General features: G+C 43.9%; 1 pseudogene; it reads left to right on the top strand.

Moving 5' to 3' along the window:
• Positions 1-635: 635 nt before the first annotated feature.
• On the top strand, positions 636-26,742 carry LOC123082237 (subtilisin-like protease SBT3.9; annotated as a pseudogene).
• Positions 26,743-26,984: the final 242 nt, after the last annotated feature.

The following is a 26,984-nucleotide window of genomic DNA, read 5'->3' as shown; positions in this document are numbered from 1 at the left end:
TACTATGTTCCCCAACAATAATTTCTGCCGTTAAGTATGTAGCTTGGTTCTTGCATGAAACACAGGATTAGCAGCTAAGTATGTAGCACCAAGATTTTCAAGAGAATATTTTATCCGTGCACATTGATGTACACTAGGAAATTTAAAAAATCCTCAGAGGGAATAGGAATTTCTAAATGGTAGGATTATGTAATAGTTATGCACTTTCCAAAGTTGGTTAACAATGGGTGTGGTCACGTCTCAATGCTAAACCAGTGTTGCCTTTAGATTATCATAGATGGTTGATATTGTTTCTTCTACCCTGAGAATTACAGTATGCAACGCAAACCGGAGCTATGGTTGATTGAGTATGAGATGTTACTAAAGGTTTAGATATTGTACCTTGTGCACTTCAATACATGGCATGTACTATAATTTCACATGTCGTTTCCTTTAGGAGCAAGTCTTTGTGAAGATTCCTAAATTTTCTCGTGGGTTAATCCCTTCTGATGGACAACAATTTTGGGGGTTGGCAATAGGTATGGATTTTTTTGGTGTTCATTTTATTTAAAATCATAAAATGTAGGTTACAGTATTCAAAAGTAAATACATAAACATAAGTTCTAGAGAAAAAATGAAAATATTGGAGAGACACCATGACTAAGAGAGCACGAATAACTTGTGAAATGCTACGCATCCATTACTACTACACATCAGTAAACTGGTAAGACATTTGTGGGGTAGTCCAACCCAGGGTTCAGAAAACTAGACAAAACCTGTTTGACCCTTTTCAAGCAGGTACTACTAATAATCGAACCTACCACGGAGTAGTCGTGTTCCCTAAACAGTAAACATGTTAAGAAACCCTAATCCTACAATGCATAATTGCTAATTGCAGGTATGATTTATCAAAAATATATGTTGGTTAATGGTTAGTCATGCTTGTTCAAAAGTTACCTTGATGTCTATCTTAATGTAATGTTTTTCTATGTGACATTTGTCTTCTAAATAAATTTTGTAACAGCCTATTACCAAACTACATATATAAATACCAATTTCACATAACTATTTAGGGATAACGTGCATCACAAAACTACAAATTTAAAGACTAATTTCACATAAACAGATTTATGTACTATTGACTACAGGAGTGTGATGTATTTTCACAAAACCAAGTCTTACATAAGCACAATCACAAAATTCTTATATAAATAGTTATGGGATATGTTTGATCAATAAACCGGTAGAGTATAGACTAATGTTCTATTCTGTGAAATTTGTTCTTCAACCTGTTATTTTGTGATACTTTGTGTTGGGAACGCAGTAATTTCAAAAAAATTCCTACGCACACGCAAGATCCATCTAGGGGATGCATTGCAACGGGAGGGGAGAGTGTAATCCACGTTCCCTCATAGACCGTAAGCGGAAGTGTTATGACAACGCGGTTGATGTAGCCGTACGTCTTCACGATCCGACCGATCCTAGCACCATAGGTACGGCACCTCCGCGGTCTACACACATTCAGCTCGGTGACGTCCCACAAACTCTAGATCCAGATAAGGTCGAGGGAGAGTTTCATCAGCATGACGGCGTGATGACGGTGATAATGAAGTTACCGACGCAGGGCTTCGCCTAAGCACTACAACGATATGACCGAGGTGGAAATTTGTGGAGGGGGGCACCACACAAGGCTAAACAATCAACTTGTGTGTCTATGGGGTGCCCCACTCCCCTGTATATAAAGGAGTTGAGGAGGGGAGGGCCGGCCCTCTCATGGCGCACCCAAGGGGGGAATCCTAGGGGAGTAGGATTCCCCTTTCCCTAGTTGGAGTAGGAGAGGTAGGAAGGGGGAGAGAGAGCGAAGGAAAGGGGGCCGACCCCCCACCCAATTCGGATTGGTCTTGGGGGCGTGCCCTCCACCTTGGCCGCCTCCTCCTCTCTCCCACTAAGGCCCAATAAGGCCCATTGACTCCCCGGGGGGTTCCGGTAAGCCCCCGGTACTCCGGTAAATGCCTGAACTCATCCGGAACCCTTCCGATGTCCAAACATAGCCTTCCAATATATCGATCTTTATGTCTCGACCATTTCGAGACTCCTCGTCATGTCCGTGATCATATCCGGGACTCGGAACTACCTTCGGTACATCAAAACACATAAACTCATAAAACCGATCGTCATCGAACGTTAAGCGTGTGGACCCTACGGGTTCGAGAACTATGTAGACATGACCGAGACTCATCTCCGGTCAATAACCAATAGCAGAACCTGGATGCTCATATTGGTTCCTACATATTCTACGAAGATCTTTATCGGTCAAACCGCATAACAACATACGTTGTTCCCCTTGTCATCGGTATGTTACTTGCCCGAGATTCGATCGTCGGTATCTCAATACCTAGTTCAATCTCGTTACCAGTAAGTCTCTTTACTCGTTCCATAATGCAGCATCCCGTAACTAACTCATTAGTCACATTGCTTGCAAGGCTTATAGTGATGTGCATTACCGAGAGGGCCCAGAGATACCTCTCCGATACACGGAGTGACAAATCCTAATCTCGATCTATGCCAACTCAACAAACACCATCGGACACACCTCTAGAGCATCTGTATAGTCACCAAGTTAGGTTGTGACGTTTGATAGCACACTAAGTGTTCCTCCAGTATTCGGGAGTTGTATAATCTCATAGTCATAGGAACATGTATAAGCTTTGAACAAAGCAATAGCAACAAACTAAACAATCATCGTGCTAAGCTAACGGATGGGTCAAGTGAATCACATCATTCTCTAATGATGTGATCCCGTTAATCAAATGACAACTCATGTCAATGGTTAGGAAACTTAACCATCTTTAATTAACGAGCTAGTCAAGTAGAGGCATACTAGTGACACTCTGTTTGTCTATGTATTCACACATGTAATAAGTTTCTGGTTAATACAATTCTAGCATGAATAATAAACATTTATCATGATATTAGGAAATATAAATAACAACTTTATTATTGCCTCTAGGGCATATTTCCTCCAGTCTCCCACTTGCACTAGAGTCAATAATCTAGATTTACACAGTAATGATTCTAGCACCCATGGAGTCTTAGTGTTCATCATGTTTTGCTCGTGAGAGAGACTTATTCAATGGGTCTGCAACATTCAGATCCGTATGTATCTTGCAAATCTCTATGTCTCCCTCCTTGACTTGATCGCGTATGGAATTGAAGCATCTCTCGATGTGCTTGGTTCTCTTGTGAAATCTGGATTCCTTTGCCAAGGCAATTGCACCAGTACTGTCACAAAAGATTTTCATTGGACCCGATGCACTAGGTATGACACCTAGATTGGATATGAACTCCTTCATTTGCTGCTTCTGAAGCAGCTATGTACTCCGCTTGACATGTAGATCCCGCCATGTGGCTCTGCTTGGAACTGCACCAAATGATAGCTCCACCATTCAATAAAAATACGTATCCAGTTTGTGACTTAGAGTCATCCGGATCAATGTCAAAGCTTGCATCGATGTAACCATTTACGATGAGCTCTTTGTCACCTCCATAAACGAGAAACATATCCTTAGTCCTTTTTAGGTATTTCAGGATATTCTTGACCGCTGTCCAGTGATCCACTCCTCGATTACTTTGGTACCTCCCTGCTAAACTAATAGCAAGGCACACATCAGGTATGGTACACAACATTGCATACATGATAGAACCTATGGCTGAAGCATAGGGAATGACTTTCATTTTCTCGCTATCTTCTGAAGTGGTTAACCATTGAGTCTGACTCAACTTCACACCTTGTAACACATGCAAGAACCCTTTGTTTGCTTGATCCATTTTGAACTTATTCAAAACTTTATCAAGGTATGTGCTTTGTGAAAGTCCAATTAAGCGTCTTGATCTGTCTATATAGGTCTTTCATTGAAAAATTCTTATTCAAGTATACTTTTATGCTATTCAGAAATTCAGTATCATTTCCGATCAACAATATGTCATCAACATATAATATCAGAAATGCTACAGAGCTCCCACTCACTTTCTTGTAAATACAGGCTTCTCCAAAAGTCTGTATAAAATCATATGCTTTGATCACACTATCAAAATGCATATTCCAACTCCGAGAGGCTTGCACCAGTCCATAAATGGATCGCTGGAGCTTGCACACTTTGTTAGCACCTTTTGGATCGACAAAACCTTCTGGTTGCATCATATACAACTCTTCTTTAAGATATCCATTAAGGAATGCAGTTTTGACATCCATTTGCCAAATTTCATAATAATAAAATGCGGCAATTGCTAACATGATTCGGACGGACTTAAGCATCGCTACGGGTGAGAAGGTCTCATCGTAGTCAACTCCTTGAACTTGTTGAAAACCTTTCACAACAAGTCGAGCTTTGTAGACAGTAATATTGCCGTTAGCGTCAGTCTTCTTCTTGAAGATCCATTTATTCTCTATGACTTGCCGATCATCGGGCAAGTAACCAAAGTCCACACTTTGTTCTCATACATGGATCCCATCTCAGATTTCATGGACTCAAGCCATTTTGCGGAATCTCGGCTCATCATCACTTCCTCCTAGTTCCTAGGTTCATCATGGTCAAGTAACATGACCTCCAGAACAGGATTACCGTACCACTCTGTTGCGGATCTTACTCTGGTTGACCTATGAGGTAGTAACTTGATCAGAAGTTTCATGATCATCATCATTAGCTTCCTCACTTACTGGTGTAGGAATCACTGGAACTGATTTCTGTGATGAACTACTTTCCAATAAGGGAGCAGGTACAGTTACCTCATGAAGTTCTACTTTCCTTCCACTCACTTCTTTCGAGAGAAACTCCTTCTCTAGAAAGGATCCATTCTTAGCAACGAATATCTTGCCTTCGGATCTGTGATAGAAGGTGTACCCAACAGTCTCCTTTGGGTATCCTATGAAGACACATTTCTCCGATTTGGGTTCGAGCTTATTAGGTTGAAGCTTTTTCACATAAGCATCGCATCCCCAAACTTTAACAAGCGACAACTTGGGTTTCTTGCCAAACCACAGTTCATAAGGTGTCATCTCAACGGATTTCGATGGTGCCCTATTTAACGTGAATGCAGCCGTCTCTAAAGCATAACCCCAAAACGATAGCGGTAAATCAGTAAGAGACATCATAGATCGCACCATATCTAATAAAGTGCGGTTATGATGTTTGGACACACCATTATGCTGTGGTGTTCCAGGTGGCGTGAGTTGTGAAACTATTCTGCATTGTTTCAAATGAAGACCAAACTCGTAACTCAAATATTCTCCTCCACGATCAGATAGTAGAAACTTTATTTTCTTGTTATGATGATTTTCCACTTCACTCTAAATTTTTTTGAACTTTTCAAATGTTTCAGACTTATGTTTCATCAAGTAGATATACCCATATCTTCTCAAATCATCTGTGAAGGTTAGAAAATAACGATACCCGCCCGAGCATCAACACTCATCAGACCGCATACATCAATATGTATTATTTCCAATAAGTCTGTTGCTCGTTCCATTGTTCCAAAGAACGGAGTCTTAGTCATCTTGCACATGAGACATGGTTCTCAAGCATCAAGTGATTCCAAAAGTCCATCAGCATGGAGTTTCTTCATGCGCTTTACACCAATATGACCTAAACGGCAGTTCCACAAATAATTTGCACTATCATTATTAAACTTTTATCTTTTGGCTTCAATACTATGAATATGTGTATCACTACTATCGAGATTTAGTAAAAATAGACCACTCATCAAGGGTGCATGACCATAAAATATATTACTCATATAAATAGAACAACCATTATTCTCTGATTTAAATGAATAACCGTCTCACATCAAACAAGATCCAGATATAATGCTCATGCTTAACGCTGGCACCAAATAACAATTATTTAGGTCTAAGACTAATCAGAAGGTAGATGTAGAGGTAGCGTGTCGACGACGATCACATTGACTTTGGAACCATTTCCCACGCCCATCGTCACCTCGTCCTTAGCCAATCTTCGCTTAATCCGTAGCCCCTGTTTCTAGTTGCAAATATTAGCAACAGAACTAGTATAAAATACCCAGGCGTTACTGCGAGCATTAGTAAGGTACACATCAATAACATGTATATCAAATATACCTTTCACTTTGCCATCCTTCTTATCCGCCAAATACTTGGGGCAGTTCCGCTTCCAGTGACCAGTCCCTTTGCAGTAGAAGCACTCAGTCTCCGGCTTAGATCCAGACTTGGGCTTCTTCACTTGAGCAGCAACTTGCTTGTTGTTCTTCTTGAAGTTCCCCTTCTTCCCTTTGCCCTTCTTCTTGAAACTGGTGGTCTTGTTGACCATCAACACTTGATGCTCCTTCTTGATTTCTACCTTCGCAGCCTTTAGCATTGCGAAGATCTCGGGAATTGTCTTATCCATCCCTTGCGTATTATAGTTCATCATGAAGCTCTTGTAGCTTGGTGGCAGTGATTGAAGAACTCTGTCAATGACACTATCATCAGGAAGATTAACTCCCAACTGAGTCAAGCGGTTGTGGTACCCAGACATTCTGAGTATATGTTCACTGATAGAACTATTCTCCTCCATTTTGCAGCAATAGAACTTATTGGAGACTTCATATCTCTCAATCTAGGCATTTGCTTGAAATATTAACTTCAACTCCTGGACCATCTCATATGCTCCATGATGTTCAAAACATCGTTGGAGTCCCGGTTCTAAGCCGTAAAGTATGGCACAATGAACTATCGAGTAGTCATCAGCTTTGCTCTGCCAGACATTCTTAACGTTGTCAACAGCATTTGGAGCAGGCTTGTCACCCAGTGGTGCTTCTAGGACGTAATTCTTCTGTGCAGCAATGAGGATAATCCTCAAGTTACGGACCCAGTCCGTGTAATTGCTACCATCATCTTTCAACTTAGCTTTCTCTAGGAATGCATTAAAATTCAATGGAACAACAGCACGGGCTATCTACAACAACATAGACATGCAAAATACTATTAGGTACTAAGTTCATGATAAATTAAAGTTCAATTAATCATATTACTTAAGAACTCCCACTTAGATAGACATCCCTATAATCATCTAAGTGATCACGTGATCCATATCAACTAAACCATGTCCAATCATCATGTGAGATGGAGTAGTTTTCAATGGTGAACATCACTATGTTGATCATATCTACTATATGATTCACGCTCGACCTTTCGGTCTCAGTGTTCCGAGGCCATATCTGCATATGCTAGGCTCATCAAGTTTAACCCGAGTATTTTGCGTGTGCAAAACTGGCTTGCACTCGTTGTATGTGAACGTAGAGCTTATCACACCTGATCATCACGTGGTGTCTCGGCACGATGAACTGTAGCAACGATGCATACTCAGGGAGAACACTTGTACCTTGAAATTTAGTGAGAGATCATCTTATAATGCTACCGCCGAACTAAGCAAAATAAGATGCATAAAGGATAAACATCACATGCAATCAAATATAAGTGATATGATATGGCCATCATCATCTTGTGCCTTTGATCTCCATCTCCAAAGCACCGTCATGATCACCATCGTCACCGTCTTGAAACCTTGATATCCATCAAAGCATCGTTGTTGTCTCGCCAACTATTGCTTCTACGACTATCGCTACCGCTTAGTGATAAAGTAAAGCAATTACATGGCGATTACATTTCATACAATAAAGCGACAACAATATGGCTCCTGCCAGTTGCCGATAACTGTGTTACAAAACATGATCATCTCATACAACAATTTATATAATCACGTCTTGACCATATCACATCACAACATGCCTTGCAAATAGACGTCCTCTACTTTGTTGTTGTAAGTTTTACATGGCTACTACGGGCTTCTAGCAAGAACTGTTCTTACCTATGCATCAAAAACCACAACGTAGTATAGTGATTGCTTATTGATCTTCAGAAAGAACCATGTTCATTGAAACCGATTCAACTAAAGTTGGAGAAACAGACACCCACTAGCCACCTGTGTGTGAAGCACGTCAGTAGAACAATTCTCACGTAAGCGTACGCGTAATGTCGGTCTGAGCCGCTTCATCCAACAATATCGCTGAATCAAGAATCAACTAGTGACGGCAAGCAATATGTGTATACTCACGCCTACAACTCATTTGTGTTCTACTCGTGCATATAACATCTATGCATAGACCTGGCTCGGATGCCACTGTTGGGGAATGCAGTAATTTCAAAAAAATTCCTACGCACATGCAAGATCCATCTAGGTGCATAGCAACGAGAGGGGAGAGTGTAGTCGACGTACCCTCGTAGACCATAAGCGGAGAACGTGGTTGATGTAGTCGTACGTCTTCATGATCCGACCGATCCTAGCACCGGAGGTACGACACCTCCATGATCTGCACGTGTTGAGCTCGGTGACGTCCCACGAACTCTAGATCCAGCTGAGGTCGAGGGAGAGTTTCGTCAGCACGACGGTGATACGTCGCCAACGTATCTATAATTTTTGATTGTTCCATGCTATTATATTATCTGTTTTGGATGTTAATGGGCTTTATTTTACACTTTTATATTGTTTTTTGGACTAACCTATTAATCGGAGGCCCAGCCCAAATTGTTGTTTTTGCCTATTTCAGTGTTTCGTAGAAAAGGAATATCAAACGGAGTCCAAACGGAATGAAACCTTCGGGAGCATGGTTTTTGGAACAAACGTGATCAAGGAGACTTGGAGTGGACGTCAAGCAATCAACGAGGCGGCCACGAGGCAGGGGGCGCCCACCCCCTTGGGCGCGCCCTCCACCCTCATGGGCCCCTCGTTGCTCCACCAACCTACTTCTTCCTCCTATATATATTGACATACCCTGAAAACATCCAGGAGCACCACGAAACCCTATTTCCACCGCCGCAACCTTCTGTACCCAAGAGATCCCATCTTGGGGCCTTTTATGGAGCTCCGCCAGAGGGGGCATTGATCACGGAGGGCCTCTACATCAACTCCATGGCCCCTCTGATGATGTGTGAGTAGTTTACCTCAGACCATCGGGTCCATAGCTAGTAGCTAGATGGCTTCTTCTCTCTCTTTGGATCTCAATACAAAGTTCTCCTCAATTCTCTTGGAGATCTAATCGATGTAATCTTCTTTTGTGGTGTGTTTATCGAGATCCGATGAATTGTGGGTTTATGATCAAGTTTATCTATGAACAATATTTGAATCTTCTCTGAATTCTTTTATGTATGATTGGTTTATCTTTGCAAGTCTCTTCGAATTATCAGTTTGGTTTGGTCTACTAGATTGATCTTTCTTGCAATGGGAGAAGTGCTTAGCTTTGGGTTCAATCTTGCGGTGCTCGATCCCAGTGATAGAAAGGGAAATGACACGTATTGTATTGTTGCCATCGAGGATAAAAAGATGGGGGTTATATAATATTGCATGAGTTTATCCCTCTACATCATGTCATCTTGCTTAAGGCGTTACTCTGTTCTTATGAACTTAATACTCTAGATGCATGTTGGATAGCGGTCGATGTGTGGAGTAATAGTAGTAGATGTAGGCAGGAGTCGGTCTACTTGTCATGGACGTGATGCCTATATACATGATCGTACCTAGATATTCTCATAATTATTCACTTTTCTATCAATTGCTTGACAGTAATTTGTTCACCCACCGTAAGACTTATACTATCTTGAGAGAAGCCACTAGTGAAACCTATGGCCCCCAGGTCTACTTTCCATCATACAAGGTTTCAATCTATTTTATTTTGCAATCTTTACTTTCAATCTATATCATAAAAATACCAAAAATATTTATCTTATTATTATCATCTCTATCAGATCTCACTCTTGCAAGTGGCAGTGAAGGGATTGACAACCCCTTTATCGCGTTGGTTGCGAGGTTCTTATTTGTTTGTGTAGGTATGAGGTGACTTGCGCGTGGTCTCCTACTTGATTGATACCTTGGTTCTCAAAAACTGAGGGAAATACTTACGCTGCTTTACTGCATCACCCTTTCATCTTCAAGGGAAAACCAATGCAGTGCTGAAGAGGTAGCAAGAAGGATTTCTACCGCCGTTGCCGGGGAGATCTACGCCAAGTCAAGACATACCAAGTACCCATCATAACTCGTATCCTTCGCATTACATTATTTTCCATTTGCCTCTCGTTTTCCTCTCCCCCACTTCACCCTTGCCGTTTTATTCGCCCTCTTTCCGTTTGCCTCTTTTCCGCTTGCTTCGTCGTTATGGCTGGTCCTTTATCTACTCCTTTGTCTCCCGAGAATAAAGTTCTTAATTTTAAACAAAGGGAGGGAGAAAATCTAAAAGATGCTTGGTACAGAATTTGCAATGTGCAAAATAGATCTACTAGCAAGCAATCTACTTCTGTTCTTCTTCGCAATTTTTATGTAGGCATCACTCCTTGGAATAGATATATTCTTGATACCATTACCGGAGGGAATTTCTTGGGTAGCCATACTTTTGATTCTTACAATGCTATGATAGATTTGTTTGGCCCACCTCATCTTTTGGTTAACGGAACTATCATAACTTTGGAACATGTTATGCAATGGCTTGAAATTATTGAAAATAAAGTTGCCACCATAGAGTTAATTGAAAATTTGGATAGAAAGATCCACAACCAAATTACCCGATACGGATCTAAGGTAGGAGTTGCTCTTAAAAAATTTAAAGAAAAGGGACCAATGGTTAATGAAAAGATAGATCAAGATTCCACTAGAATTGATAAATTTGAGGATATTATTACCAACCTTGGGTCTGCCTTGTTCCGTGAAAAACACTCCTCCTAATGCTAAGATTTCCAAATTGATGTATTTTCCTAAAAATAAGGGTGAAACTTCTAGTAAGGAAAATGCGGACCTCAAATCCATAAGTGTTCACCCCAACTTTCTCACTATCCTTAAGGAACCTTTTGCTACAAATGATTTTCTCAATTTCGTGCCTAGGAGTTTGATAATTAATAAAAAGAAAGAAACTCCTAGGAGTTATAGGTGTCATATTGAATAATTGCCTACCAAAGATGGCAATACCTAGATCTATCTTCGTTTTTATGCCTAGCTAGGGGTGTTAAACGATAGCGCTTGTTGGGAGGCAACCCACTTTTATTTTTATTACTTGCTTTTTACTCCTGTTTAGTAATAAATAATTTATCTAGCCTCTTTTTTGGTTGTGTTTTTTGTGTTTAATTAGTGTTTGTGCCAAGTAGGACCGTTGGGAAGACTTGGGGAAAGTCTTTTTGATCTTGCTGTAAAAAATAGAAACTTTACGCTCACGAGAATTGCTGCCATTTTTATTGGAGAGTGCTATTTAGTTAATTATTTTTGCAGATGATTAATAGATAAATTCCTCAAATCCATCAATTTATTTTAGAATTTTTGGGGTTCCATAAGTTTGAGTTAGTTACAGATTACTACAGACTATTTTGTTTTTGACAGATTCTGTTTTTCGTGTGTTGTTTGCATTTTGATGAATCTATGGCTAGTAATAGAGTTTATAAACCATAGAGAAGTTGGAATACAGTAGATTTAATAGCAATATAAATAAATAATGAGTTCATTACAGTACCTTGTAGTGGTGTTTTGTTTTCTTTCGCTAACGGAGCTCACGAGATTTTCTGTTAAGTTTTGTGTTGTGAAGTTTTCAAGTTTTGGGTAAAGATTTGATGGATTATGGAACAAGGAGTGGCAAGAGCCTAAGCTTGGGGATGCCCAAGGCACCCCAAGGTAAAATACAAGGACACCAAAAAGGCTAAGCTTGGGGATGCCCCGGAAGGCATCCCCTCTTTCGTGTTCGTTCATCGGTAACTTTACTTGGAGCTATATTTTTATTCGCCACATGATATGTGTTTTGCTTGGAGCGTCTTGTATGATTTGAGTCTTTGCTTTTTAGTTTATCACAATCATCCTTGCTGTACACACCTTTTTAGAGAGACACACATGAATTGGAATTTATTAGAATACTCTATGTGCTTCACTTATATCTTTTGAGCTATATAGTTTTTGCTCTAGTGCTTCACTTATATCTTTTAGAGCACGGTGGTGGTTCCATTTTATAGAAATAATTGATCTCTCATGCTTCACTCATATTATTTTGAGAGTCCTTTAGAACAACATGGCAATTTGCTTTTAGTCATAATAAGAAGCTTTCATATAAGTGCATTGAATACTAAGAGAAGTTTGATACTTGATGATTGTTTTGAGATATGGAGATAGTGATATCAAAGTTGTGCTAGTTGAGTAGTTGTGAATTTGAGAAATACTTGTGTTGAAGTTTGCAAGTCCTGTAGCATGCACGTATGGTAAACGTTGTGTAACAAATTTGAAACATGAGGTGTTATTTGATTGTCTTCCTTATGAGTGGCGGTCGGGGACGAGCGATGGTCTTTTCCTACCAATCTATCCCCTAGGAGCAAGCGCGTAATACTTGGTTTTTGATGACTTGTAGATTTTTGCAATAAGTATGTGAGTTCTTTATGACTAATGTTGAGTCCATGGATTATACGCACTCTCACCCTTCCATCATTGCTAGCCTCTTCGGTACCGTGCATTGCCCTTTCTCACCTTGAGAGTTGGTGCAAACTTCGCCGGTGCATCCAAACCCCGTGATACGATATGCTCTATCACACATAAACCTCCTTATATCTTCCTCAAAACAGCCACCATACCTACCTATTATGGCATTTCCATAGCCATTCCGAGATATATTGACATGCAACTTTCCACCATTCCGTTTATTATGACACGCATCATCAATGTCATATTGCCTTGCATGATCATGTAGTTGACATCGTATTTGTGGAAAAGCCACCGTTCATAATTCTTTCATACATGTCACTCATGAGTCATTGCACATCCCGGTACACCGCCGGAAGCATTCATATAGAGTCATATCTTGTTCTAGTATCGGGTTGTAACCATTGAGTTGTAAATAAATAGAAGTGTGATGATCATCATTAATAGAGCATTGTCCCAATAAAAAAATAGAGAAAGGCCAAAAAAAGAAGGCCCAAAAAAGGGGCAATGCTATTGTCTTTTTTCCACACTTGTGCTTCAAAGTAGCACCATGATCTTTATAATAGAGAGTCTCTTGTTTTGTCATTTTCATATACTAGTGGGAATTTTTCATTATAGAACTTGGCTTGTATATTCCAACAATGGGCCTCCTCAAGTGCCCTAGGTCTTCGTGAGCAAGCAAGTTGTATGCACACCCACTTAGTTTCTTTTGTTGAACCTTCATACATTTATAGCTCTAGTGCATCCGTTGCATGGAAATCCCTACTCCTTGCATTGACATCAATTGATGGGCATCTCCCTAGCCCATTGATTAGCCTCGTCAATGTGAGACTTTATCCTTTTTCTCTTCTCCACATAACCCCCTTCATTATATTCTATTCCACCTATAGTGCTATATCCATGGCTCACGCTCATGTATTGCGAGGAAGTTGAAAAAATTTTGAGATTACTAAGTGTGAAACAATTGATTGGCTTGTCATCGGGGTTGTGCATGATGAGAGCATACTTGTGTGACGAAAATGGAGCATGACCAAACTATATGATTTGTAGGGATGAACTTTCTTTGGCCATGTTATTTTGAGAAGACATGATTGCTTAGTTAGTATGCTTGAAGTATTATTATTTTTATGTCAATATTAAACTTTTATCTTGAATCTTTCGGATCCGAACATTCATGCCATAATAAAGGAAAATTACAATGATAAATATGTTAGGAAGAATTCCACATCAAAAATTCTGTTTTTATCATTTACCTACTCGAGGACGAGCAGGAATTAAGCTTGGGGATGTTTGATACGTCTCCAATGTATCTATAATTTTTTATTGGTCCCTGCTATTCTATTATCTGTTTTGGATGTTAATGGGCTTTATTTTACACTTTTATATTATTTTTTGGACTAACCTATTAACCGGAGGCCCAGCCCAAATTGTTGTTTTTGCCTATTTCAATGTTTCGTAGAAAAGGAATATCAAACGGAGTCCAAACGGAATGAAACGTTCGGGAGCGTGATTTTTGGAAAAAATGTGATCCAAGGGACTTGGAGTGGACATCAAGCAATCAATGAGGTGGCCACGAGGCAGGGGTGCGCCCTCCACCCTCGTGGGCCCCTCGTTGCTCCACCGACCTACTGCTTCCTCCTATATATATTGACATACCCCAAAAACATCCAGGAGCACCATGAAACCCTATTTCCATCGCCGCAACCTTTTGTACCCAAGAGATCCCATCTTGGGGCCTTTTTTGGAGCTCCGCCGGAGGGGGCATTGATCACGGAGGGCCTCTACATCAACTCCATGGCCCCTCCGATGATGTGTGAGTAGTTTGCCTCAAACCTTCAGGTCCATAACTAGTAGCTAGATGACTTCTTCTCTCTCTTTGGATCTCAATACAAAGTTCTCCTCGATTCTCTTGGAGATTTATTTGATGTAATCTTCTTTTGCGGTGTGTTTGTCGAGATCTGATGAATTGTGTGTTTATGATCAAGTTTATCTATGAACAATATTTGAATCTTCTCTGAATTCTTTTATGTATGATTGGTTTATCTTTGCAAGTCTCTTCGAATTATCAGTTTGGTTTGGTCTACTAGATTGATCTTTCTTGCAATGGGAGAAGTGCTTAGCTTTGGGTTCAATCTTGTGGTGCTCGATCCCAGTGATAGAAAGGGAAATGACACGTATTGTATTGTTGCCATCGAGGATAAAAAGATGGGGGTTATATAATATTGCATGAGTTTATCCCTCTACATCATGTCATCTTGCTTAAGGCGTTACTCTGTTCTTATGAACTTAATACTCTAGATGCATGCTGGATAGCGGTTGATGTGTGGAGTAATAGTAGTAGATGTAGGCAGGAGTCGGTCTACTTGTCACGGACGTGATGCCTATATACATGATCGTACCTAGATATTCTCATAATTATTCGATTTTCTATCAATTGCTCGACAGTAATTTGTTCACCCACCGTAATACTTATACTATCTTGAGAGAAGCCACTAGTGAAACCTATGGCCCCCAGGTCTATTTTCCATCATACAAGGTTTCAATCTATTTTATTTTGCAATCTTTACTTTCAATCTATATCATAAAAATACCAAAAATATTTATCTTATTATTATCATCTCTATTAGATCTCACTCTTGCAAGTGGTCGTGAAGGGATTGACATCCCCTTTATCGCATTGGTTGCGAGGTTTTTATTTGTTTGTGTAGGTATGAGGTGACTCGCGCGTGGTCTCCTATTGGATTGATACCTTGGTTCTCAAAAACTGAGGGAAATACTTATGCTGCTTTACTGCATCACCCTTTCCTCTTCAAGGGAAAACCAACGCAGTGCTCAAGAGGTAGCAGATGGCATGATGACGGTGATGATGAAGTTATCGACGCAAGGCTTCGCCTAAGCACTACAACGATATGAAAGAGGTGGAAATCTATGGAGGGGGCACCGCACACGGCTAAACAATTAACTTGTGTGTCTATGGGGTGCCCCCTCCCCCGTATATAAAGGAGTGTAGGAGGGGAGGGCCGGCCCTCTCAAGGCGCGCCCAAGGGGGGAGTCCTACTCCCCATGGGAGTAGGATTCCCTTTTCCCTAGTTGGAGTAGGAGAGGAAGGAAGGGGGAGAGAGAGGGAAGGAAAGGGGGGCAACCCCCCACCCAACTCAGATTGGGCTTGGGGGGCGCGCCCTCCACCTTGGCCGCCTCCTCCTCTCTCCCACTAAGGCCCGATAAGGCCCATTGACTCCCCGGGTGGTTCCGGTAACCCCCCGGTACTCCGGTAAATGCCCGAACTCATCTGGAACCTTTCCGATGTCCAAACATAGCCTTCCAATATATCGATCTATATGTCTTGACCATTTCGAGACTCCTCATCATGTCCGTGATCATATCCGGGACTCCGAACTACCTTCGGCACATCAAAAAACATAAACTCATAATACCGATCGTCATCGAACGTTAAGCATGCGGACCCTACGGTTCGAGAACTATGTAGACATGACCGAGACTCATCTTCAGTCAATAACCAATAGCGAAACCTAGATGCTCATATTGGTTCCTACATATTATACGAAGATCTTTATCGGTCAAACCGCATAACAATATATGTTGTTCCCTTTGTCATCGGTATGTTACTTGCCCAAGATTCGATCGTTGGTATCTCAATACCTGGTTCAATCTCTGAGGGAGTCCTGGATTAGGGGGTCTCCGGACAGCCGGACTATATCCTTTGGCCGGACTATTGGACTATGAAGATACAAGATTGAAGACTTTGTCCCGTGTCCGGATGGGACTCTACTTGGTGTGGAAGGCAAGCTAGGCAATACGGATATGGATATCTCCTCCTTTGTAACCGACCTTGTGTAACCCTAGCCCCCCTCCGGTGTCTATATAAACCGGAGGGTTTTAGTCCATAGGACAATATACAATCATACCATAGGCTAGCTTCTAGGGTTTATCCTCTCTGATCTCGTGGTAGATCAACTCTTGTAATACTCATATCATCAAGAACAATCAAGCAGGACGTAGGGTATTACCTCCATCGAGAGGGTCCGAACCTGGGTAAAACATCATGTCCCCTGCCTCATGTTACCATCCGCCTTGGACGCACAGTTCGGGACCCCCTACCCGAGATCCACCGGTTTTGACACAGACATTTGTGCTTTCATGAGAGTTCCACTGTGTCGTCACCATAAGGCTCGATGGCTTCTTCGATCATCGCTAGCGATGCGGTCTAGGGTGAGGCTTTCCTCCTCGGACAGATCTTCATATTCAACGGCTTTGCACTACGGGCCAATTCGCTTGGCCATTTGGAGCAGATTGAGAGCTACGCCCCTGGCCATCAGGTCAGATTTGGAAACTTGAACTACACGGTCGATGTCCGCGAAGACTTGATCTTCGACGGATTCGAGCTCATGTCGGACGCGCCGCGCAGTCACGACGAGCAAGACGTAACTCTACCGTCGGACAGTGTTCGGGAGATCGCATCCGGAGCTACTCCGGTTTTTAACCTGGAACAAGTCGCGCAATCCGAGAGCGGAGGGATGGACCCCGCCATGGAGGCCGCACTCTCAGCGGTGATAGAGCCGGATACTGACTTCACCCCTTACGAGAGCCGTGTTGCCGAACCACTGGATTCATCTTCGGTCACGGACTCCGAGCCACTCGTATCCGCGCCCGTCGAGTCCGACTGGGCGCCGATCATGGAGTTCACCTCCGCGGATATCTTTCAGCACTCACCTTTTGGAGATGTCCTAAATTCATTAAGGTCTCTGTCCCTGTCAGGAGAACCTTGGCCGAACTATGTCCGGCTAGAATGGGATGCGGACGACGAAGAAATTCGCGCCCACTCACGACCCACTTAGTAGCCACTGTCGACGACTTAACCGACATGCTCGACTTCGGCTCTGAGGACTTCGACGGTATGGACGACGAAGCCGGAGACGAACCGGAACCACCACCCATAGGGTGCTGGACCGCTACTTCATCACATGACGTGTACATGGTGGACACCCCCAACGAAGCCAATGGCGACGAGAATGCGGAGGATGACCCCTCCAAGAAGCAACCCAAGCGCCAACGTCAGCGGCGCCGCCCTAAGTCCCGCCATAGCAAAAACAGCGATAACAATAGTCCACGCGACTCCGGAAAAGACGACAACTGCACCACCCCAGTGGCAGGAAACGATCAAGATGCAAACAGCAAACATAGTACGGATCCGACGTCCAAACACGATGATGCCAAAGATAAGCATCATCCATCCCCATCTAGGGAAGAAAACAGTCTGGACGATGATGCACCCATCATCCTGGAAACACACTTGGAGCAAGAGAACCTCCGCAGAAGGCTTACTGCCACAGCGAGAAGCCTGAAGAAACAGAAGCAAAGGCTCAAGGTTGCACAAGATACACTCAACAGCAAGTGGAACAAAGTAACAAAGTATGGTAGAAGCTACCACCCAAATTGCTATCCAAAGCGCAAGCTATTATCGGAATTCAACAACGAGGCCTTAGAGCCCATACAGCCGATAAGTGATACGGCCAACCGGCTGGATCCACCACCCCGTGAACGCGATAGAGCGGCTAACAAAGTCACGCATAAGTCAACACACGTTCTACGTGAGAACTTGCGTCAAAAATCTGGCGCGAACAGATCTATCTATGGATCTAGGAAGCACGCTACGGTACACAACCATCACCGAATACTACAACCGTCTGAAAACTATGGCGCATCCCAATACAGGGGTGCCGCACACCCACTATGTTTCACTGATGAGGTGCTGGATCACGAATTCCCAGAAGGATTCAAACCAGTGGACATAGAGGCGTACGACAGAACCGCAGACCCTGGAGTCTGGATAGAGGACTTCATCCTCCATATTCATATGGCTCGTGGAGACGATCTCAATGCCATTAAATACTTGCCCCTCAAGCTTAAAGGGCCAGCTAGGCACTGGCTGAAAAGCCTCCCCGAAAACTCAATTGGAGGTTGGGAGGAGCTCGAGGACGCTTTCCTGGCCAATTTTCAAGGGACTTATGTCCGACCTCTGGATGCAGACATTTAAGTCACATAATCCAACAATCCGGAGAGTCCGCCCGAAAGCTTTGGAGCAGCTTTTAAACACAGCGTCCGAGACGAATGGCTCGCCAGACACCTCGGTCAAGAAAAACCGAGAACAATGGCAGCCCTAACAAGCCTCATGACCCACTTTTGTGCGGGCAAGGACAGCTAGTTGGCCCGTAGCAGCACCAGCGACCCAAGCACATCTGAAGTAAGGGATGGCAATGGTAAACCACGACGCAACAAAAACAAGCGTCGAAATAAAGAAGGTAGCCTAGATAATACGGCGGTAAACGCCGGATTCAGGGGCTCCCGACCAGGTCAGCAGAAAAAGCCTTTCAAAGGCAGCAGAGAAGGACAATCTGGCCTAAACAAAATTCTTGACAAGCTCTGTCAAATTCACGGCACCCCAGACAAACCTGCAAATCATACCCACAGAGAATGTTGGGTCTTCAAGTAGGCCGGTAAGCTAAACGTCGAACACAAAGGGGAGGAGACACCAAGCGAAGACGAGGATTAACCTCGTCAGCAAAGCGCCGGAGGACAGAAAAAAATTCCCACCGGAGGTTAAAATAGTAAACATGATCAATGTGACAAGGAGGAGAAGCAATCACACACTCCGATGCACACGCGCCATCGAGCCCGTCACCCCTAGGTCCAACCCCTGGTTGGCCTGCCCAATCACTTTTGATCGTAGGGATCACGATACACATATCCGCCGCGAAGGACTGGCGGCCTTGGTGTTAGACCCAATAATAAATGGGTACCATTTCACAAGGGTCCTCATGGACGGCGGCAATGATCTCAATCTAATATATCAAGACACAGTCCGCAAAATGGGGATAGACCCGACACAAATAAGCCACAGTAATACTACCTTCAAGGGAGTAATACCAGGCCAAGAGGCCCACTGTACGGGCTCTCTACTACTAGAGGTGGTATTCGGTTCTCCTGATAACTTCCAAAGTGAAACGTTAACTTTTCACATCGCTCCATTCCGAAGTGATTCTCAAGCACTACTCGGAAGGGCGGCTTTCGCTCGTTTTAACGCAATACCGCATTATGCTTTTCTCAAGCTCAAGATGCCCGGTCCACGAGGCATCATTACATTTAGCGGAAATACCAACCGTTCTTCACATACGGAAGAGGACGCGGCGGCTCTAACAGCCGCACACTAGACGGCCTCACCAACCAGAAAAATGGCAGGTCGTCAAGACCATGGACACGGTTAGACGAGTCCGGCGTTCCATCATACATGTATAAGATTGGTTTTCAAACCCTCATAAAGCGATGCCAGGGGCTTCCCATGTGTAATCACGGCCAGCCCGGCTCAACTAGGCTTCTCTGGTATTCTGATAACTCATTCTTCTTTTCGGCACGGCAACCTTCATCTAAGTTCTTTCCTTTTTGCAGGTTACAATCGTGCTACACCCGTCCAGGACACGGCACAACTGAGACACGGGCGCAGACGTGCAGCAGGGACCCGCCAAAAGGTTTCTTTTTAGATTAAGGCCCTGCATAAACCTTTTTTACTGTCTCTTGTTGCTCACATCCTCCGGATACTCCACACAACCGAGAAGGATGCCGGCGTTATTGGCATGTGGCCACGCCAGGATTTTGCACGTACCTGAACACATGGGGTTTCTTATAAAGGGCATTGTTTAGCCCGGTATATGTTATAAAGACCAAACACCTTAGGGAGTGTTCGGTGTCGTGATTTTGGCCCTATATGCATCAGCTCCGAATCATGTCTTTGGTCAAATGTTGGGTTTGCCCGGCTCTCACGTTTTGGTACCTTACGTTCCGTTATATCGCTAAGGTAGCACTGGGAGAACTACTGCGATTGTGCCCTGGTTCATCCGGATGAGCACCTCAGTAGAGAAAGCCGAAAATTGACTATCATGATATAGCGAGAGACTTGTCAACCACTCGATGACTAATAGGAATCTTCGGGATTCCTCCGCATTAACAAAGGGCCGTTTCCCGGTCATGTACGTACGCACACCGTATTCGGACGAGCGCAGAAGTACCAGGGGCTATATAGTAGCCCCACTGTCAAACTCCTATGGCTAAGTGAAAGTGTTAAAGCAATATAGTCCGATTGCCTTGTTCGCTACGCTATCACCTCCTTAACGGACCAAGATGTTGGATCAAGTGTGGATATGCATATTTTGCGAACACCCCCGCATTATATGCGTGGGTGCGGAAGCCAACTACTGCAAACTTTCAGGTTATATACATATATACATAAACGGCCGCACAAGAGGCATCATAGTACTTTCGGGCAAAAGTATAAATACAGCCTTGATTAATTCAGAAAAACATTGTTTGTACAATGGGACTACATGTCACTAGAAAATAATATTCTTCGAGCACTGAGCCTCTATCGAGCGAGCGCCTTCAAGGACTTCTTCAAAGTAGTGCTCGGCAGCCACTCGGCCTATGGCCGAACCCTGTGCCGCAATAGTGGTGGCCTCCATCTCCGCCCAGTATGTTTTGACACGGGCAAGGGCCATACGGGCACCTTCTATGCACGTTGATCTCTTTACAGCATCGATGCGTGGCACAGCCTCAAGGAATTGTTGCACTAAGCTAAAGTAGCTACTCGGCCTTGGCCCTCCCGGCCACAGGTGATCCACAACGGACCTCATGGCAAGTCCGGACAACCTATGGAGCTCGGCCCAACCGGTCAATCACTCATTCAGCAGCAGTGGACGGACTGGAGCGTGAAACTGTGACCAGAACAGCTTCTCCACTTCGGGACCTTTCTGATCCTTGAAGTACTCGATTGCATCAGCAGCACTTGCAACCAAATCCATGTACTCGTCCGCAGAACTCCATAGCCGGTCTAGAGGAGCATACTTAGGATCTCCGAACTTAGTCCACAACAAGAAGGGCTTCCCAGACACGATATCTGCAGCTTGATTCAGCTCCTCCTTCGTCGCTCTAATTTTGGAGCGGGCTTCCTTGGCAGCCACCCGGGCCTTCTCCAGGTCCGTCGCTTTCGCCTGGTCTTCTTCTTCAAGAAGCCGGTAACGGTCAGCAGCATCTTTTAATTCTACAGCCATCTTGGCTATTTTTTCCTTGCTCTCGCAATGCGCGGCCTATTTGGCCCTTAACTCTTTGACCGCCTTTAAAGTGGCCGCATTGCTACTCCTCGCTTGCTCCTTGGCTCGGGCAAGCTCCGCCCGAAGGGTCTCCACGGTAGCAGCTCCATCTGCAGTCACAACATATTAAAGATACTAGCATCATGCTGCACTTACTATGTGACGATCACCAGAAAAAATCACTCACCCTGTGCCTCGTCAAGCCGCTTGTTGACAAGCACGATGTCGGCATCTGCCGCATCCAGCTGCCGCTTTAGTTCGGCAAACCCATCAGTCCGGCTAGCCACCGGAGCTTCAACCACCTACACATAAAGGCGGTCTGGTTATTACCTGGCACTATGATCCTCTGTTTGCCACCGTTCTCGACAACAACTAGAGTCTCAGGGGATACTATCTGCATGGGCATACCTAACGTATGTGGTACTGTTAAAGGCATACATTATTTCACGTACCTCGAAGCCTTTTAGCAGACTCATAAAAGCTTCGTGCAAACAGCTTTCGGCAGATGAAATCCTTTCAATTACCGTACCCATTAGCATATGATGTGCTTCCGAGACGACAACTTGCCCCAAAAGATCCTTCAGCACGTCCGACCGCACACTGTACGGACCCTTGATGTCGCTCTCCTCAGGAGCCGGATACTGGGGATGTCGGGAAGCCAAAGGGTTATCTTCTGGCGATATTGGATCCGGAGATACCCTTCGCGACGACACTTCAAGGTCGCCCGCTTCTTGAGCTGGGGAGTGTGGGGGAGGCGTTTCGCTCTCCATCATCCTCGGAAGAAGATCCCCCGAAGATGAACTCTGTCGAGAAGAGCTGCGATTCAGACTACAATTTACAAGCATCGGTTATTGTCTTTAGAAGCAAGGTAGGATATCTTCACTATTAAGTACTTTTTGATTACTTACAGCTCGGTAGAGAGCTGATCCCCGCGCGGACATTGTGCGGCAAGAATACCCTCTAAGGCAGGACCCTCTGGTGGAGATTTCTTCTCCCGTTTGGAAACCTTAGTTTCCGGATCTTCAGAGGTAGTCCTCTTCCTTCCCCGGGGAGGGAGAATGTCAGATTCTTCCCCTTGGTTATCCTCCCTCGCGGAGGCACTCATTCCTTCGATTGGAATAGGTAGCGATGGAGGCCTGCTTTCGCCCTTTTTATTCCCCCCTTCATCTTCCTTTGAGGGCACTAGACGAGGTGCTGGCTCGAGCATCTTTTCCAGCACCGGATTGTCCAAGCCTTCAGGAAGGGGGGCCGAACACCGGATCATGTTCGCCTTTGCTATCCAGTCCTGGTCAAAGAGTGATTCGTCAGAATGATGTCATGATAAACAAAAGGATAGTGTGTTCGGCCAGGGGATTACTTACTTGGGCAGCAGGGCGGTTGTAGCTCAGGCCCACGTCCTCGGTAGTGTCCGGACACTCTATTTGGGCTCCGAAGAACAATTTGCACATCTCCTCGTGCGTCATGCCGAGGAAATTCTGAATAGTGCGCGGTCCTTCCGGGTTGAATTCCCACATGTGGAGGGGCCGGCGTTTGCAAGGCTGGACTTGATGAACCACCATAACTTGCATTACCTTAACCAGACTGAAATCTCCCTCGAAGAGATCTCGGATACGGCTCTGCAGTATTGGCACGTCCTTGGCTGGACCCCAGCTCAGCCCCCTGCTGATCCATGACATCAGTTGTGGTGGGGGGGGCCGAGCGAAAGGTGGGGGCAGCTACCCATTTGGCACTTCGAGGAGTTGTGACGTAAAACAACTCCCGTTGCCACAATCCGGACACCTCTGGAAAGGAACCCTTTGGCCATGGAGCGTCAGCAATTTTGCTTATTAAAGCACCTCTGCACGCTTCGTACTGCCCCTCGACCATCTTCGGCTTCACATCAAAGGTCTTCAGCCACATGCCGAAGTGAGGGGTAATGCGGGGGAAGGCCTCACACACGACAATAAATGACAAGATGTGAAGAAGGGAATCCGAGGCCAGATCATGAAAATCCAGACCATAATAGAACATAAGACCCCTGACAAAGGGATCCAGAGCGAGGCCTAGTCCTCGGAGGAAGTGGGAGACGAACACAACGCTCTCATTAGGTTCGGGAGTAGGGACGACCTGCCCTCGGGCGGGCAGCCTATGCGAAATTTCGGCGGTCAGATATCTGGCCTCCCTCAACTTCTTGATGTCCTCCTCCGTGACGGAGGAAGGCACCCACCGGCCTTAAAGGCTGGATCCGGACATGATTGAAGGTCCGAAGCACCTGACCTGAGCTTTGGGTGTTAGAACTCGAGGCGGGGGAAGGATTCGATTAAGCACAAGAGGGAAAAACAAAAATCCTTGTCCCTTTATAAAGGGGATGAATATCAGGCGTCCTCCTCGTGGCCGTTCGAGACTTACCTAAGATCTAGGAGTCATACCAACAAGCACGGTTGGGTTACCCATGTTTGTATTGATGAGAATCCCGTGATAAGGGGAACACGATCTCTGCTTTGACAAGACGTGTCAAAAAACCGCCTCGCGTTATGTGCGGTCTGATTAAAGAAAAATGGTTCTAATAATTAACGGGCCATGGCGTGATGTCATGCTGCCAAAACGCGTCAACAGATTAGATTTGTGGAAATATTATTCTCTCTACGGTGGTATGTGGAACTTATTTTGTAGGGTCGGACACTATCCTTGTATTCAAACTCTTCCGTGGTGTATTCGGAAGAGGAACCCGCCTTGCAATGCCGAAGAAAACACTGCACACCGGACTCATCATCATTGAAGCCTGGTTCAGGGGCTACTCAGGGAGTCCTGGATTAGGGGGTCTCCGGACAGTCGGACTATATCCTTTGGCCGGACTATTGGACTATGAAGATACAAGATTGAAGACTTCGTCCCGTGTCCGGATGGGACTCTACTTGGTGTGGAAGGCAAGCTAGGCAATATGGATATGGATATCTCCTCCTTTGTAACCGACCTTGTGTAACCCTAGCCCCCCCTCCGGTGTCTTTATAAACCGGAGGGTTTTAGTCCATAGGACAATATACAATCATACCATAGGCTAGCTTCTAGGGTTTAGCCTCTCTGATCTCGTGGTAGATCAACTCTTGTAATACTCATATCATCAAGAACAATCAAGTAGGATGTAGAGTATTACCTCCATCGAGAGGGCCCGAACCTGGGTAAAACATCGTGTCCCCTGCCTCCTGTTACCATCCGCCTTAGACGCACAGTTCGGGACCCCCAACCCGAGATCCGCTGGTTTTGACACCGACAATCTCATTACCGGCAAGTCTCTTTACTCGTTCCGTAATGCAACATCCCGTAACTAACTCATTAGTCACATTGCTTGCAAGCCTTATAGTGATGTGCATTACCGAGAGGGCCCATAGATACCTCTCCGATACACGGAGTGACAAATCCTAATCTTGATCTATGCCAACTCAACAAACACCATCGGAAACACCAGTAGAGCATCTCTATAGTCACCCAGTTACGTTGTGACGTCTGATAGCACACTAAATGTTCCTCCGGTATTCGGGAGTTGCAAATCTCATAGTCATAGGAACATGTATAAGTTATGAACAAAGCAATAGCAACATACTAAACGATCATCATGCTAAGCTAACGGATGGGTCAAGACAATCACATCATTCTCTAATGATGTGATCTCGTTAATGAAATGACAACTCATGTCAATGGTTAGGAAACTTAACCATCTTTGATTAACGAGCTAGTTAAGTAGAGGCATACTAGTGACACTCAGTTTGTCTATGTTTTCACACATGTACTAATTTTCCAGTTAATACAATTCTAGCATGAATAATAAACATTTATCATGATATAAGGAAATATAAATAGCAACTTTATTATTGCCTCTAGGGCATATTTCCTTCACTTTGTGCATTAAAAATTGCAGTTTTGTCAAATTTGCTCTTGTTATTCAGAATGTACGTGCATATTTGGTACTTTAGTTGGCCTTAAACACTTCTCCTTCTCAATAGTACCAGTCAGGATCTGGTAGCAAAGGTTTCTGTAAGTCAAACAACAACTGGAAGTGGATTTCTTACTCCAAAGATTGCATCTTTCTCATCAAGGGGTCCAAGCTTCGTCTATCCTGCAGTGCTCAAGGTATATACTGCAAAATTACAGTTTTTACATCATAAATTTGTTGATCTTTGTGTCTTTAACATATCACTGTTCTTAACATATGAAATGATACCTTCACACTGCATTGTAAACAGCCTGACATTGCTCTACGGGGGCTGAATATTTTAGCAGTGGCGCCACAGGTTGGTATTTACAAGGAACTGGGGCTCTACTTCTTCGATTCAGGGACATCGATGGCTTGCCCACATGTATCCGGCATTATAGCTGTGCTCAAGTCACTCCATCCAGACTGGTAACCTGCTGCTTTCAAATCAGCACTAATGACAACCGGTAGGGATAGGCTAATTATATTATTAGGATAACAACGTCTTCCCATAGACTTTGAAGTATGTTGAACATTATATGTCCAAAAAGAAAATCATATGTTCATAATGCATTTTTTAACAGAACTAAGTTGTTTTGCAGCATACATTACAGACAACGGTGTCCCGTTACTAGCTGATGCAACCCCAAATAAGATTGCAAATCCTTTTGATTATGGAGCTGGATTTATTAATCCGACTCATGCAAGTGGTCCTGGACTTATATACGACATCGATGCTTCAGATTACCAGAAATTGTTCAACTGCATGCTTGGGTCAGATACAAACAGTAGTTGTATAGCAACACAGAAATCTTTGTTTGACCTAAATCTCCCATCAATCGCCATCCCAAATCTCAAGTCATCGGAAACAGTATCAAGGACTGCACCAATGTGGGCCAAGCTGATTCTGTGTATAAAGCATTTGTTGAGCCCCCTGCTGGAGTTGATATGCTGGTCAAAACCTATGGTGTTGGTGTTTGGCAAGGATACAAGCTCACAGTCTTTCAAGGTGAGCTTCAAGGCAACACGAAAGATCCAAGGCGATTACTCATTTGATAATTTGGTGTGGCACGACGGAGGCAGCCATTGGGTACGAATCCCGATAGCGGTTCGTGTTGTTATCGATGATCTCTATTCAACCGTCTCCTAAACTATCGATGTGGCGGCAAAGGGTTAAGTTTGTAGTTAATGTATGCAATAAGTGATGTGCTACCTGATGTTTGAATTTTTTGTCAGTTGCGTCCATAATTTTACAAGAACAAAATGCTCACGTATCATGATATATGAGCTTCATTTGATGGAATAAAAGCAATTTAATTGTTATTTTCAAGCATTTTTTGGGGGTTATTTTCAAGCAATTTGAAAGTCTAGCAACTATAGGTTCTCAATTGC

Source organism: Triticum aestivum, chromosome 4A, assembly GCF_018294505.1.
Source record: "Triticum aestivum cultivar Chinese Spring chromosome 4A, IWGSC CS RefSeq v2.1, whole genome shotgun sequence".
NCBI lineage: Eukaryota > Viridiplantae > Streptophyta > Magnoliopsida > Poales > Poaceae > Triticum > Triticum aestivum.
This window is presented reverse-complemented; position numbering and strand designations above follow the sequence as displayed.